General features: G+C 40.3%; 1 protein-coding gene across 4 annotated transcripts in view; it reads left to right on the forward strand.

Annotated features, from left to right (window-relative positions):
- STARD3NL (STARD3 N-terminal like) overlaps positions 1–1693 on the forward strand; it is a 210175-nt gene extending 208482 nt beyond the window's left edge. For all 4 annotated transcript variants that reach the window (XM_086964844.1, XM_086964845.1, XM_086964846.1 and 1 more), the window contains exon 9: positions 441–1693. The gene's annotated coding sequence lies outside the window, so the exon portion shown is untranslated. The remainder of the gene's footprint in view (positions 1–440) is intronic.
- Positions 1694–14089: the final 12396 nt, after the last annotated feature.

The following is a 14089-nucleotide window of genomic DNA, read 5'->3' on the forward strand; positions in this document are numbered from 1 at the left end:
GTTTCTACAACATATACGTATTATTCAATTTTAAGCAAATTATATTAGATATTTTTGGAAATATATTGTAAACCTGTGCAATCATACTCTAAACCTTGCACACATCCCCAGCATCTTCTTGAGAGAAAATGTTCAGTCTTAAACATGCAGTGGTTTAAATCTGTTATGTAACCTTTGAATGATACCTGTCCTCCTGTACACAACACTTTATATTTAAGTATCCTTAGGACCATCGAAGGTATATATGTTCCTTCTTCGTGTAAACTGGCTACAAGTTTATGTTGCCAAAGGCTGAAAATTCTGTTTTTTGTCTCACTTTTATGTGTTTAACTAGTTTTTCATTTTTGCTAGTTTCACTGAATGCATATTTTGTACCCATCTTTATTGATTATGATATGCTGCTTACATTTTTGTAATCTTGTATTTTTCTATTTCTAGAGAGAGAGTGAAGACTGTGATGGCTTCTTTACATGGTTTTAAATGATAACCATAAGCTTTACAGCTGCAGATGGACTTTCTGGAACATTAACTAAGGGCTTACATATATGTTTATTGACCAACACAGGAACAACATTATCTGACATTATCGCTTCCAGTCGTGTCTGCTTTAGAAGACGGTTTCAACAGGGACAATCCCTTTCGAGATGGATCCTGAAACTTGCTGTCCAGTGAAGTCGCCCATCAGACATTGGTATTGCTGGCAGAACTTTTTTAAGACCACGAAAAGCACCGGGGCATGGTACCCGAAGCCCTCTTCCATTATCATGTACTCATTGGATTGGGTGTTTCGCTCAACAAAATGATGCTGTATCTGTTTATCAGTAATCCATTGTAGACAATAGCATGATAACTCTGCCATTGGCCCCGACTATATAACACCGAGTTGCATGCTTAGTTGATAGTGGAAAACTATGCTGTGCCTTAAACTAAGCCCCTAGCATGGCCAGACTGGTAAATCAGCAGGATCATTTTGATGATTCAGGGAAGGATTTAAGGGACACAGTCATGCTGCTCAAGCTGGCATGTTTCATTGAGTTAGGGCCTATATGTTACAGCTATTCTATATGTGCCGCGGACTGCTCATTTTAATCAACTGTGGTATTTCTCTCATGGTGTAATGAAGTTAGGCTCATGAACATTTCATGTGATTGCATCAGACTACTGAGCACGTGCTGGAATTCCGTGCAAATGCTCACGAGATAATAAGATTTAAAGCAGGGTTATCCAACGTAGGAACAGGAAGGTCAGATTTTCACACTGTCCCGATAGCTGAAATCTGTCTACAGTGAATATATGTGAAACCTATTTACATAGTCATCAATTATCCTGAACTTTGGCTTCGGATCCAGCCTCCATGACTAATGTGGGAATTTTGAAATAGGTATAAGTGGTGAGAAGTATAGTTTTTGCTGATTGAGGAGGCACAAAGAATGCTTAGCATGTGAGCATCAGGGCACGGTCCTGTATGATATTTATATGAATGGCTGGTCTTCAAATGAGAAAACCGCTTCAAAAAAGAATTGTAGATTTGGTTTCCGATAACTGCATTCTGTGATTGACTTTCAATAATGCACTACTGCTGATTGCGCGTCAACATTTTTATGCTCAGCCTTTCTACTTGATTACAACTGTATATAAACTCTTAATTATTACATGATCAAGCAAATTGAATAAAATGTGACATATCCCATAAGTATTTTTGTGTTCTTTATTTTTTAAACTATTGTTTGATATTAAGGCATTCAGAAAACAAATCACAACAGGTTAGCTATAAATTAGCAAATTGTAAAGGAAAATAACGAGAAATCATATCTGATTGTCACACAAATGTGCTGTTTTCTGCTTTTGAGGTGTGGAATACAGAAGGGACAGCTGCATTCGTTGGGAGCGTGGAGACGATGTTGTGAGTGGCATACATTACACTGACAAGAACAATGTATTTTGTGGCCATTTAACAGGCATTACTGCCATCAAATTGACCTTTCCTCTGCATTTGCTAGTGTTCAGAATTCAGGCAGGTGAAGCTAGGGACTAAAGAAAACTGTTTCACGGCATTCTGAGGCTATCATGTAAAGATGTGGTTACTTGGGATGCCGAAATGTCATTCCTGTGTTAAAAACTACTTTTAAAGAAACATCCCTTGCAACCACATCATATCATGTAAGCCAGGCAATGGCGGAGTAGCATCTGGAACTGTAGGAAGGAGTGTTTACTTCAAAGTGGTCTGCTTCAAAACGGTCTAGCACATAATGATATGGCTGCACGGAAAATGAAAGGGTTGTTTCCCTAATGAACACGAATTTGAATAGGGAACGACTCTTTGACATTTCTGTGCTATACATGGTATGAAGCATCCAGAAGTAGAAACATCAGGGGAGGTACAGAGGGCACTAGTGGAGCAAAGATGGAGGAGGTAGATGCCAGCATCAGGACAGAGAGGCAAGAACGTTTGTTCCAAATGGCAAATTGAATAAATGAATAAATGGACATCTTTACCCATCCTCAAAATGTTGCAGGCTGCTCCAAAATGTGATGAAGTACTTCAAGCCAATGCCAGAGGAAGGCTCAATAAACAGAGGTATGTCAAAACATCAACAATAGTAATATCCTGCTACTAAAATATAGTGGCAAAAATATATAGTACCAAACTATCGAGATGGTAGGTGCATATAGGTGTAGCGGGCAGCAAAGCATTAAGAGAATGGGGAAAAGCATGTGAGCGACATGAAAGAGAGTCTGGGGGCAAAGAACCATGCAGACAACTGAGAGCAACGGGGGAGGCACAGAAACACATAGGCAAGAGAAGGCAACATGAGCATAGGTGGGGGTCAAAACACATGGGCGAGAGAGAGATACCCAGAGTGCGGTAGAGAGAGCAGCACAGGAGGGAGTTAGCTCAAAAACACATACACTCTCATATGAAGTATTTCAACAAAGGAAAAAGTAGCTCCCAAAACTCAAGCAGTAGACAGACACAATTTCTTCGGCCATCCCCCAGGAGAGGGCCAAGCACAAGAAGATGAAGTGAAACTAACATACTATAATGAATGAAATGCAAGCAATTGAGAATGGCAATGAAGCCCACCCATGGTAAGGAATGGGTGGCTCCTAGCACACTTTAAGCCAACAAAATGTCTTGCAGGTGACAGAACATGCTTTGTTTCAGGTGTGGTCCTAATGATTAACCTGTCATCAACATAAGTGTGGTAGTAAATGGCTCTTTGCTGATCGCATTGTCCCACTTAGATAGGACAAATCAGATGTGTAATGGCTGTTCCCGGCATCTCTAGGTGAGTTCAGATGTGGTTATTCAGGGCCATTTTCCACATAAGTCAAATCACTCTTGACCCTCTTGATCGTGACCCAGTCATATATTTTGCAAGTTACTACAACATATTCTGTAATCCACTTTTTCACTAACTCAAACCTCTTGCTTCCACGAAACACTGCCAATGCCACTGCCAATGCCTAGAAGACAAGGTTGCATGAACCAGCGCATCAATTCCACTGCCTGTGCCAATCCATTACCAACTCGTGCACATGACATGATCTGCACAGCACCTCTAATTGGCGCTGCCTACACGGCTACAGGATTTGCATGTCCCCTCATTTCGCTTGATGAACACAACCTTACCTCAACAACAATCTATCTCTCCATAACACCACAGTGACCTCCGTAATAGAGTAAGTAGTGACCCAGTAGAAAAGTGCAGCTGCTGCGCTCTACCAAAAAAGAAAAAAAAATATGGTAGAAGTGAGTCAGCAACGTAGGAGCAGGGGAGCAATGGAAAAGCTGGTGGGAGAAAATCAATGTGGGAAGCAAATGAGGGTAGAAACAAAAGCCCAGGGTGACAGGGGAAACAATTCAGAGAGAGCAGGAATTAAGGCCAGGGGAAAACAACACTCAGATGAGTCTTCACGGCAAGAAAACACATGCACTTCTGTGGAGTGCTCAAATAAAAAGAAACAAGTATCTCCCTTATGTCAGCTGTAAAAGGATACATTTTATCCAATCAAAAGGATGGTAAAGAAGCTATGATGGGGGACATCAGATGAGGGGAAAGAACATAGGTATGAAGAGGAAGGAAGCCCATTGAATAAGAAGCATGCTAATGAGTTCACAAGAAAGCCAACAAATGATAGGCAATTGTCGGACCCAAAATGCACTCTCTGTTGGTATTGTATACAATCGGTCTTAAAAATGATCTGCTAGTTGTTTGTGATTTGTTACAAAGTGTTCTCTTTCAAGGACTGTAATGCTGAAGGGTTTTAAACAGCAAGTGCTAGCCATACACAGTGCAATGATACTTTGTTTAGAAACATTGCGAAGCAAAGAGATGTAGATCAGCAGCAGTGATCTTAACCCAATCTACAACCCTTTCGGTATACACAGATATTTAACATGAATCTCCCATGCTCCCTAACCTGTGGCAGGCACACTCTTCACATCATTTAAAGAACATTGACGGCTACCTTTTCACTTTTCATTCAGAAAGTTTCACTGGTAAACATTCCCAACTAAATCACTTGCTGACATTATTTGCTGCACTTACATTAGTAATGTGCATAGGTTAATGTTTAAATAAAGCGTACGCTAAGTGCTAAATTTGTAGTAGGCAACCATATTTAAATGTTCTAGGACTACATGTAAATAAAGTCCTTAATTAAGTTACTTTTTTGTTGATGCCATGTTAAATGGAAAATAATGCATTAGCTCTTTCGCTGCGGTGGCTATTCCGCCGCAGCGCTAACGGTCGCGGGGGGGCGCGCGGGTGAGCTCCGCGGGTGACAGAACCGTTCCGTCACGGCTCGTGGGTGAGCTGTGCTCATGACGGAACGGTTCCGACATGGCCCCGCCTGCTCAATTAAACGCGCCACGCAGGCGCGGTGGCCGGGCCGTGACGGAACCGTTCCGTCATGAGCACAGCTCACCCGCGAGCCGTGACGGAACGGTTCCATCAATAGCCTCGAAGAGGTTAACATAGAAAAGCCTGTTTTTCACATTGAATAGTTTTTTTTGCCTTTTTTTTTTCTTCTGTGTGCTGCAGATTTTGCAGGCCTACTGTTAGCTAGTGAATAGACAATTTTTTGCATTAGACATCTGATAGTGAGGTTCTCATCGGGAAGAGCAGAAAACAACAGAAAGAATGATTCAGGGAATGACATTTAGGACCACAGGTTCACAACATTGTAGCTTTTTCTCGGAGAAATATCTGAAAGTCTGTTATGCTCTGATGAAAGCATGGGGAGTGAACTTGTTCTCAGGACTTTGCTGATATTCTATTGGTTGATGAAAAAGACAAAAGAAAATAATGTTGCAACATTGAAGTTGTGTGTTTATATTAGCGTGTGTTCCTACAGTAGGGCGGAATTCCTTCCCTGACATTCTGACCAGAAAATCATTTCTGATCTCTTAGACTTCTCTACATGAGAGGGTTCCTAAACTAATTCTATATGTCTGCTGAGTTATGTCTGTGAATAGTTTTCAGTCTGATATGCAACACCTTCATGCTTGCACATTTATCTCTTTCTCTCATGAGAACTCTTCATTGAGTTTCTGGACTGAAACCTTCTCTCTCATTGTATCAATTTATTTAAAATAGGAAATATCCTTTATGGAAAATACTGATTGCATAATTACAATACTGACAGTGGTTTTAACAAATATACCATCAAGAAAATTTACCAGGAGTGCGTGGAGGCTGAAGAACTACAGGGATCCAAGTGGGGGTCCTTAACTGATGAATTCTTAGCCCACAAACCTGTAAGGAAGCTTGAGCCCTTCTTAGATTATATCCAAGTGCCTAGAGATAGAACTCTCTTTTTACAATTGAGACATGGGACACTGCCATTGAATGTATTTACAAAGAACTGGAAAAATTAATTGACCCATCAAGCATGCTGTCCAGGATGCGCTAGCCCTGGCGAGTCCCTAGCGCATTTCCTGTTTGCTTGTAGCGCGTATAAGGGGGCTAGAAGCAGATGGCTAAAACCTGTATGCAGAGAGCTGGAAGTCAGACAACATAGGTTGGCCATACGTATCATGACTACGGAAACCACATCGTTGAGAACTGTATGTGGGGTTGCCAAGTACTTGGGGAAGGCCTGGCAGATACGCTCTAGGTTAATACAGAACAAAGAAATGTAGACGATCATAGGCCAAAAGAGCATGACCCCTCTTGTTATTACCTAAGCAGCCTCTAGGCCTTTTCCTCTTTCTTTTTATATTGTATATAATACTTTCATTGTATATATTGTGAACATTTTTAACATATGTATCTAATTGGAATTTTATCTTAGATGGAATGTATTTACTTTTATAATACATTTTTATCGAATAAAGTATTACAACAACAACAAATATTTTATTCTATTTTATAATCCACTATCGATTGACTGAGTATATTAACTTTTTTTTTTTTTAAGTTTGAAGTTTATTGAAATAAAAACAAACAAAGGCAGAAAATGAAGAAACAATCATAAGTTATGGAAGCTAAAAATCTCTCTTACAAGATAATGGCAACTCATTAAAGCTATGTCATACAGAAAAATAAAAATCGTAGTAAATATCAGGTAACACAAAGGGATAAGGGAACATCTGTAGTAAAAAAAGAAAGCATATAAATAGAATGATAAACAATAAATGTAATGAAGAAACATTATAAGTAAATAAGAAAATGCGCTTATGGTGGTTTACGAACTTCAACATTACGTATTGGGGATTTGGGAGGAGGTCTGGCAATCTTAGATAAATAGTCTGTGATGGGAATCCATAAAAGGTCACGCTTAATTGCTAAGGAAATGGGGGAAACAAAATTAGTATCTAGACGGTGGTTAAAACAAACTGCATTCCACCAAGCAGTAAAGGAAACATCATTAGCTTGTTTCCAATGGGAGGTAATATGATGAAAGGCAATGGCTATTAAGAGGTCAAGCAATTTATGTTTATGATGCGTGCCGGTGAAAGCAGGGGAAAGAGATCCTAGGAAAATGTGAATGATGGAAAAGGAAAAAGTAAAGTGGAAAATCTTTTGTAATTGGGACCATACCAAGTGCCAAAAACGTAAAATGTGAGGACAATCAAATAACATGTGTTTCAAATCAGCTAAGGGGCAAGGACAGGACCAACAAGTGGAGGGAGTGTCTGGGGAGAATGATGACAGAGTCGATGGAGTAAAAAGTGTACGATTATATATAAAAAATAAGGTTTGTGTAGTGTTAGCAGCTCTGGATGTACTGTGAATTTTGGACCAGATTTTATCCCACAAAGTGAATGACCAAATTTGAGATAGATCTTTTTCCCAAGCCAACTCAACCTTAGATTTAGTACGGTCTGTAGAAGACTGCAGAGATTTATAGATAAATGAAGCGGAAAGGGATTGATCGAGAGCATTAGAAATTGGAAGATGAGTAACAGGGATAGAGTTGGTGGATGGGAGCGAAGCAAGGTATTGGGTAAGGGAAGGAATCAGTGTCAAATATTGTTTATGGGAAGAGGAAGGTAGCGAAAATTGTGTTTGAAGGTCTTGAAAGGGAAGCGGATGATTATTGGAAAGAAGTTGGGAAATCCATTTTAAACCAAGAGAATGCCAGGTTTTCCAATATAATGAACGGTTACGGATTTTGAGGAATTTATTATGCCAGATGGGTTGGGTGTGAATAGAGGAAGCCGAGGGATAAGTGGATAGGACATAAGGACGAAGAAGAGAACAGGAGTGAGAAATGATGGGGGAACGAAGAGATGATACATTAGAGGAAAAGGAGAGAACTTCTGAGAATTCATAAGGATGCAGTAAGGAAGATTCCAACGTAAGCCATAATGGAGGAATGTGAGGAAGATCCGAGGAGAGCCAACGCATGGTTTGTTTTAAGGAAAAAGCATTATGATATGATTTAAAGTTAGGGAATTTGATTCCGCCTAGGGATTTGTCCTTTTTTAAAGAAGAGAGAGCTATTCGAGCTTTTTTACCCTTCCATAAAAATTTTATTAGAAGAGAATCAATCGATAATGATCAGGAATACGAATGGGAACCATGGAGATAGTATATAGAACCAAAGGTGCTAGCATCATTTTGATGGAATCTAAACGTCCCCACCAAGAAAGGAAGAGAGGGTGCCAACGATTAATTGATGTAGTAATTTTATTAGATAGAGATTCGAAATTAAATTTAAGTGTGTCAGGGAGGCGGGGAGCAAACCAAACACCTAGATATTTAATCTTAGAGGGCTGCCAGGAGAAGCCAGAGGAGTCAAAGAGATGTTTTTGACATAAAGGATTTAAGGGTAAAATTTCGCATTTGTCAATATTGAGACGGTAACCTGAAACAGTCGAGAAAGAAGAAACTTGATTAAGGAAGGAAGGAAGAGCTGTTTGGGGGTTAGAACAATAAAATAAAATATCATCTGCGTATACTGATAATTTAGCTTGCTTTTGAGATCCATAATGAAAACCAGTAATACTATCATCAAGACGAATTTTTGTTAAAAAGGGTTCTAGGGCCAGAATAAACAAAAGAGGAGAAAGAGGGCATCCTTGACGCACCCCTCTTTGAAGAAGAAAGTAATCGGAAGTCACACCATTTGCAAAGATTGATGCGTGGGGACTAGAGTAAAGTAAGGAAATAAGAGAAATGAATTTAGGAGGGAAACGAAACCAACGAAGTGCTTGAAACATAAAATCCCAACCTATTCGATCAAATGCCTTTTCGGCGTCTAGAGAGATAGCGGCAAGGGGAGTAGATAGGGAGGGGGCTTTACTCAAAATGTTAAAGAAAACATGGGAATTGTCCGATGATAAACGACCTTTAACGAATCCGGACTGTTCAGGGCCAATGATGTCTGGTAGTAGGGGATCTAATCTAAGAGCTATAATTTTGGCAAAAATGTTATAATCAGTGTTTACTAGAGAAATGGGACGATAATTTTTACATAGGGTGTGATCTTTATCTGGTTTAGGAATTAAACAAATTAATGCTTCTTGGAAAGTTCCCTGAGAAGATCCGGAAGCCGAGAAAGATTGAAATAACAAAAGTAGTTTAGGGAGAAGAAGGGAAGAGAAATGAGTTTAGAATTCGATAGTAAAACCATCGGGCCCAGGAGCTTTACCGCGACGAAGAACAGAGACTGCATGTGAGATTTCAGAGAGGTTAATATCCGAATCCAACGGTTGGAAGTCAATGTGAGAAGAATCCGGAGAGGGAATATCTTGAAAATATGCAAGAAGATCATTAGGGTCAGGATTAGATTCGGGAGTGTATAAAGCTTTGTTGAACGAAACAAATTGAGCTAATATTCCTTGTCTTTAAACAAAGAGACACCAGCTGGGCCTTGTAAAGATTCAATTTTAGTTCTTTCAGTACGTATTTTGAGATAGTTTGCAAGAAGTTTGCCCATTTTGTTTTGTCCGCCGTAATAGCGGGAGTTGCTTTTAAGAAGCGAATTCGAGGCAGCATTTGTGGTATATTTATTAAAGTCAATTTTGGCAGATATAAGTTCACGGAGGGAAGATTCAGAGTTAGAGTTGTAATAGACATATTCTAGCTTTTTAATTTTATCTAAAATTTGAGTTGACTTTGAAATAGATTGTTTTTTCTTTGGGGAAACAAAATTAATAATGAAACCCCTTGCGGCTGCTTTAAATGAGTCCCATATCATAGGAAAGGAGGATTCCGGAAGGTGGTTAATTGTAAAAAATTCAGTGACAAAGGAATTAAAACGGGTGCAAAAATTAGAATCAAGGAGTAAGGAATTATTAAATCGCCAGCGCCCTGAGTGAGGGGAGTATGGGATAAGGTCAATATCTACAAAGACAGGAGCGTGATCTGATATTAAAATGGAACCTATATCTGAATGAATAGCAAGTTGTGCTAGGGGTTTGCTGAGGAAAAGGTAATCAATACGGGATTGTGAGTGGTGGGTAGGGGAATAAAAAGTATACTCTCTGAGATCTGGGTTACATAGCCTCCAAATGTCAACTAAAGCATTATTTCTCATAGATGTGACAAATTGGGAATGCATTTTGGAGGGAACAAATTTAACGTTTGAATTTTTATCTAAAAAAGGATCAAAAACTTGGTTGCAATCACCACCAAAAATAACATATTGTTCATTAAGAGTTACAAGCTTATCAGAAATAGCAGGCCAAAACAATTTATCAACACCTGTAGGAGCATAAACATTAAAAATAACTAAAGGAATTTTATCAATAAGAAAATTGACGATAACCCAACGACCATTAACATCGCATTCTTGTGAAGAAACTGAAACATCTAACTTTTTATGACATAAGATAATTGTACCATTTTTCTTACCTAAAGCGGGAGAGTAAAAAACATGACCCACCCAAGAACGTTTGAGTTTGGTAGCCTCCGCTTCTGTAAGGTGGGATTCTTGGAGGAGGGCTACATCTGCTTTAAGCCTAGTCAAATGTGTTAAAACTCTTTGACGTTTAATAGGGTTATTTAAACCCTTAACATTCCAAGTAACTACTCGGAATATAGATTAATAAGAGAATGATCAAAAAGATAAGCTGAAGTAAAAGTAGAAAATGAGTATAGAGGAAAGGGGAGAAGTAGTAGGAATGCGAAGAAAAATCTGTAAGAAAAATACATAAAGAGAGAAGATCAAGAATAAGGTAATTGAAAAGAAGAGAAAAGAGTAAAGAAAGAAAATAGAGAGAGAGAACAGTAGGGAGAATAGAAGAAAGTTAGAAAGGAGTAGAAACATATCCACAAATACAGATGAGAACTGAGGGGTGACGACGCCAGAAGAGGACGACATCAACAACAGAAACTCACGCCATCGAACACCTGAGGAACCAGCTTAGGGTCAATTGAAGGGAGCAAAAATACACCGGGATGGAGAACATGAGGAGAGGATCTGTAAGAAGACAAAAATGGAAAAGAAGATATTAGGAGTACATAAGAAAGTCAAAAATAGAAACTGTGCAATACTAGGACAAAATATACTAGGAATAGGTATAGACAATAGGATGAAGGAAACCGAGACTAGGTACAATAGGGTAACTAAAGGGTGAACATTTTAGTCAAACAGGAGAAAACACGAACAATTAAACAGGTCTTGCAGTGTCCATGTTGACGGTTTCATGATGAAGGAGAAATTCTTCAAGGACTTGTGGATCTTCGAAAGTTGTTGTCTTTTCTTTGTAAGTGACCTTGAAGAGGCAAGGGTGGAGGAGACCAAATCTGGCACCAAGGTCTCGCAGTCGTGGTCGTAGATCAAGAAATTGTTTCCTGCGGTCAGCTGTCACTTTAGCTACATCTTGAGAGAGATACAAGCGGTGACCTTCCCACATAACCTGTTTCTTAGCTTTGGCTGCCGAGAGTACTTGAAGTAGGTCAGTATATTGTAAGAATAGCATGATGACTCCGCGGGGTTTGGAGGAAACTTTCGGACCAAGTCTATGAGCACGTTGAATGTTAAGTGTGGAAGAAGGTGGAAGATCCAAAATTTTTGGCAGGAAGGTTTGGAAGAAGGCAGTTGGATTGGACCCTTCTGTATGCTCCGGAAGATTATAAAGGCGTAGGTTATTTCTACGATTTCTATTTTCCAACTCTTCAGTCTGCCGCCGAAGAGAGAGACATCCTTCTCCAACGTTGAAATTCTAGAACAGGAAGTTTGAAGAGCTTCCGTTGATTGTTCCACCAAAAGGACTCTGGATTCGAGAGTGGACCATTTGTCATGAAGAAATTGCAGTGTTTTAGTAGTTTCGGCCATGAAAGGTTTAAGCGCACGGATTTCTTCAAGGATAAGATCCATGGATGTGGAATGAGACGCAGAGTCTGGAGATGGAGGATCTTTTTTTTGACGTTTCGTAGAGCCAGGTTGTAAAAGCTTACTGGAGGTGGTAGCTTTAGGAATTGCCCCACGAGTAACATCAGGTTTAGGGGAGATAAGGTCATCCATGGTCTGCGTCGTCGAGTCAGAGTCTGAGGAATGACGCGGTTTGGTCTTAGAAGCTGTAAGCTTGAGGGTGCGCAGTTTCCCCATATAAGGCAAGGTAGACAGATGGCAGTGCTACTCCAGATTTAAAGAAAAAAGAGTCCTGTGAAGAAGGCACTCCCTAGTATGATAATATAGAATAAAGAATAGTAGTGCTTGATGTAAAGAGCAAAAGTCATTGGTATCACATACAACTCCTCGCAGTAAATCCTCCACAAGATAGAAGAATTGAGAAGTGCGTCACTCCAAAGTCACCATTAAATTAAGAGTTCAGGCACAAGGACCAGAGTTGCATTGAGAAGAGTTGTCAGAGCGTGCAGACGATGTTTTGAACATAGAGGTTACTTGTCATGAGGAATAAACATTGCTGCAGGCAGGTTAGTAGCCTGTAAGGTAGATTCCTGTGAGAAGTGGCGCCTGAATAATAGTGCAGCGTGAAACGCTACTCAGCGTGAAGAAAAAAGGCTGAAAACATCAAAGAAAGAGTCCTGCTGAGGATTTTCGATGTTAATGCGCAAGTTAGTGAGGCTTCTGAACACGGGGTACATTGAGGTAGCACTGTGTCATAGTTAACATCATTTGCCGGCAGAGTATGAAACGCGGCAAAATATGAGGGAAAATGGCGGCCGCCGAAATAGCGAGCCGCGTCACTGACGAAAAATGCGCATGGAAACGGAGTAGAGGGACGCAGCTGACAGTATTCTGCTCACCTCATGCTCCGATGCCGAGAAATGATAACAGCTACTCCGAAAGTCCAGGCAATGTTGTGAAATTTGCTGGTGTCGGCGCTCGATCAACGGAGCTCCGGAGTCAAGCCGCCATCTTGTGCGGCACTCAAGCCACGCCCCCAGTATATTAACTTTTGATTCTGAAATCTAAAGACTAATGCCTGATGAATAAATAGATGAAAAGCTATGATTTGGAAATAAAACTCTTTAACTCGCACTCACTCCTTATTGACTGGATTTAAAGTCTTTAACGATGTATTGTATATGTAGATGATTGCTCTTCATTTCTCTTCGTGGACAATCAAAGCTTAACCTTTTTGATGCGTCGGACGGCCCCCTGGCCGTCCGACGTCACGGTGGGCGTGTGCGTCGGACGGACGGGGGTCGTCCGATCTGCGGATGTGTCGGATTCGGCCGCGTCCCAGCGGAATGCCGCCGCCGCGAAGCGGTTAATACGACCAGTGGTGGGGGTTATTGACTGACTGGCTTTAAGCATATAGTCACACCAGACAGAGCAGCAGAAGCAGTGCAATGTTGTAGACAGCTGCAGGTGGTAAAAATGACTAGTGGAGGACTCACCTGATATTGAAAATAATACATTTTGGGGCTTTTTGTAGTAATTTGGCACAACCACCATGAGGTGGTACACAAAGACTGGCGTCTTTCCGTAGCATATATTAGTGCTGGCCCATAGGATCAGGCAACTAATTTAGAAGTAAAGTCTTAACCCGCCTGTTATATATAAAAGAACCACCTGAGTCCAGCCAACATGTTATCTGGAGAAAGCATTAATCAGGCTTCATCTGCATTCCATTTGGGAACAGCGCCCTCTCTCAGGGCGCCTTAAAGAAAATAGTCAATTCGCTGGTAAAATAATCATCGATGCTGGAAGACAAAGCTGTGTTTGCTAAGAGATCGCATGCATTAATGATTATTGCCTTTTTAAACACAATATTAACACCGCAACACTATTTTCGAGAAACCTATTCACTTAATTTCAAATTAAGGTATATGAAAATACAGATTTGGAAGTAGTTTACAAAGATCTGAATCACTACCATGGGAGAATGCAGGGGGCCTTGATGAGGTCCGCCTATGCGTGTTTGCTAAAGAGGACATTATGCATATCATATGCATCTGTCCAGCATTTATGAAGGAAAGAAAAAGGCTGCTAAGAATCCCTTTCTTGAGCGCAGTTTGCGCAAATGCAGGCCAACAGTAATTGCCTGTTTCAAATCAGAGGACACTACTCCCAGCTGCCAGTTTGCGGAATTTCTACCACCCCCCAAGACAAGAGTGAAAGCTGGCGAAATTCCTTGCAGGGTACAATACATCTATTAATTTACTCTGAACTGATTATTATAATGGCAACATCAAATATTCATTTATATCCTCTACTG

The sequence above is a fragment of the Lissotriton vulgaris genome, chromosome 4_1 (genome assembly GCF_964263255.1).
Source record: "Lissotriton vulgaris chromosome 4_1, aLisVul1.2, whole genome shotgun sequence".
NCBI lineage: Eukaryota > Metazoa > Chordata > Amphibia > Caudata > Salamandridae > Lissotriton > Lissotriton vulgaris.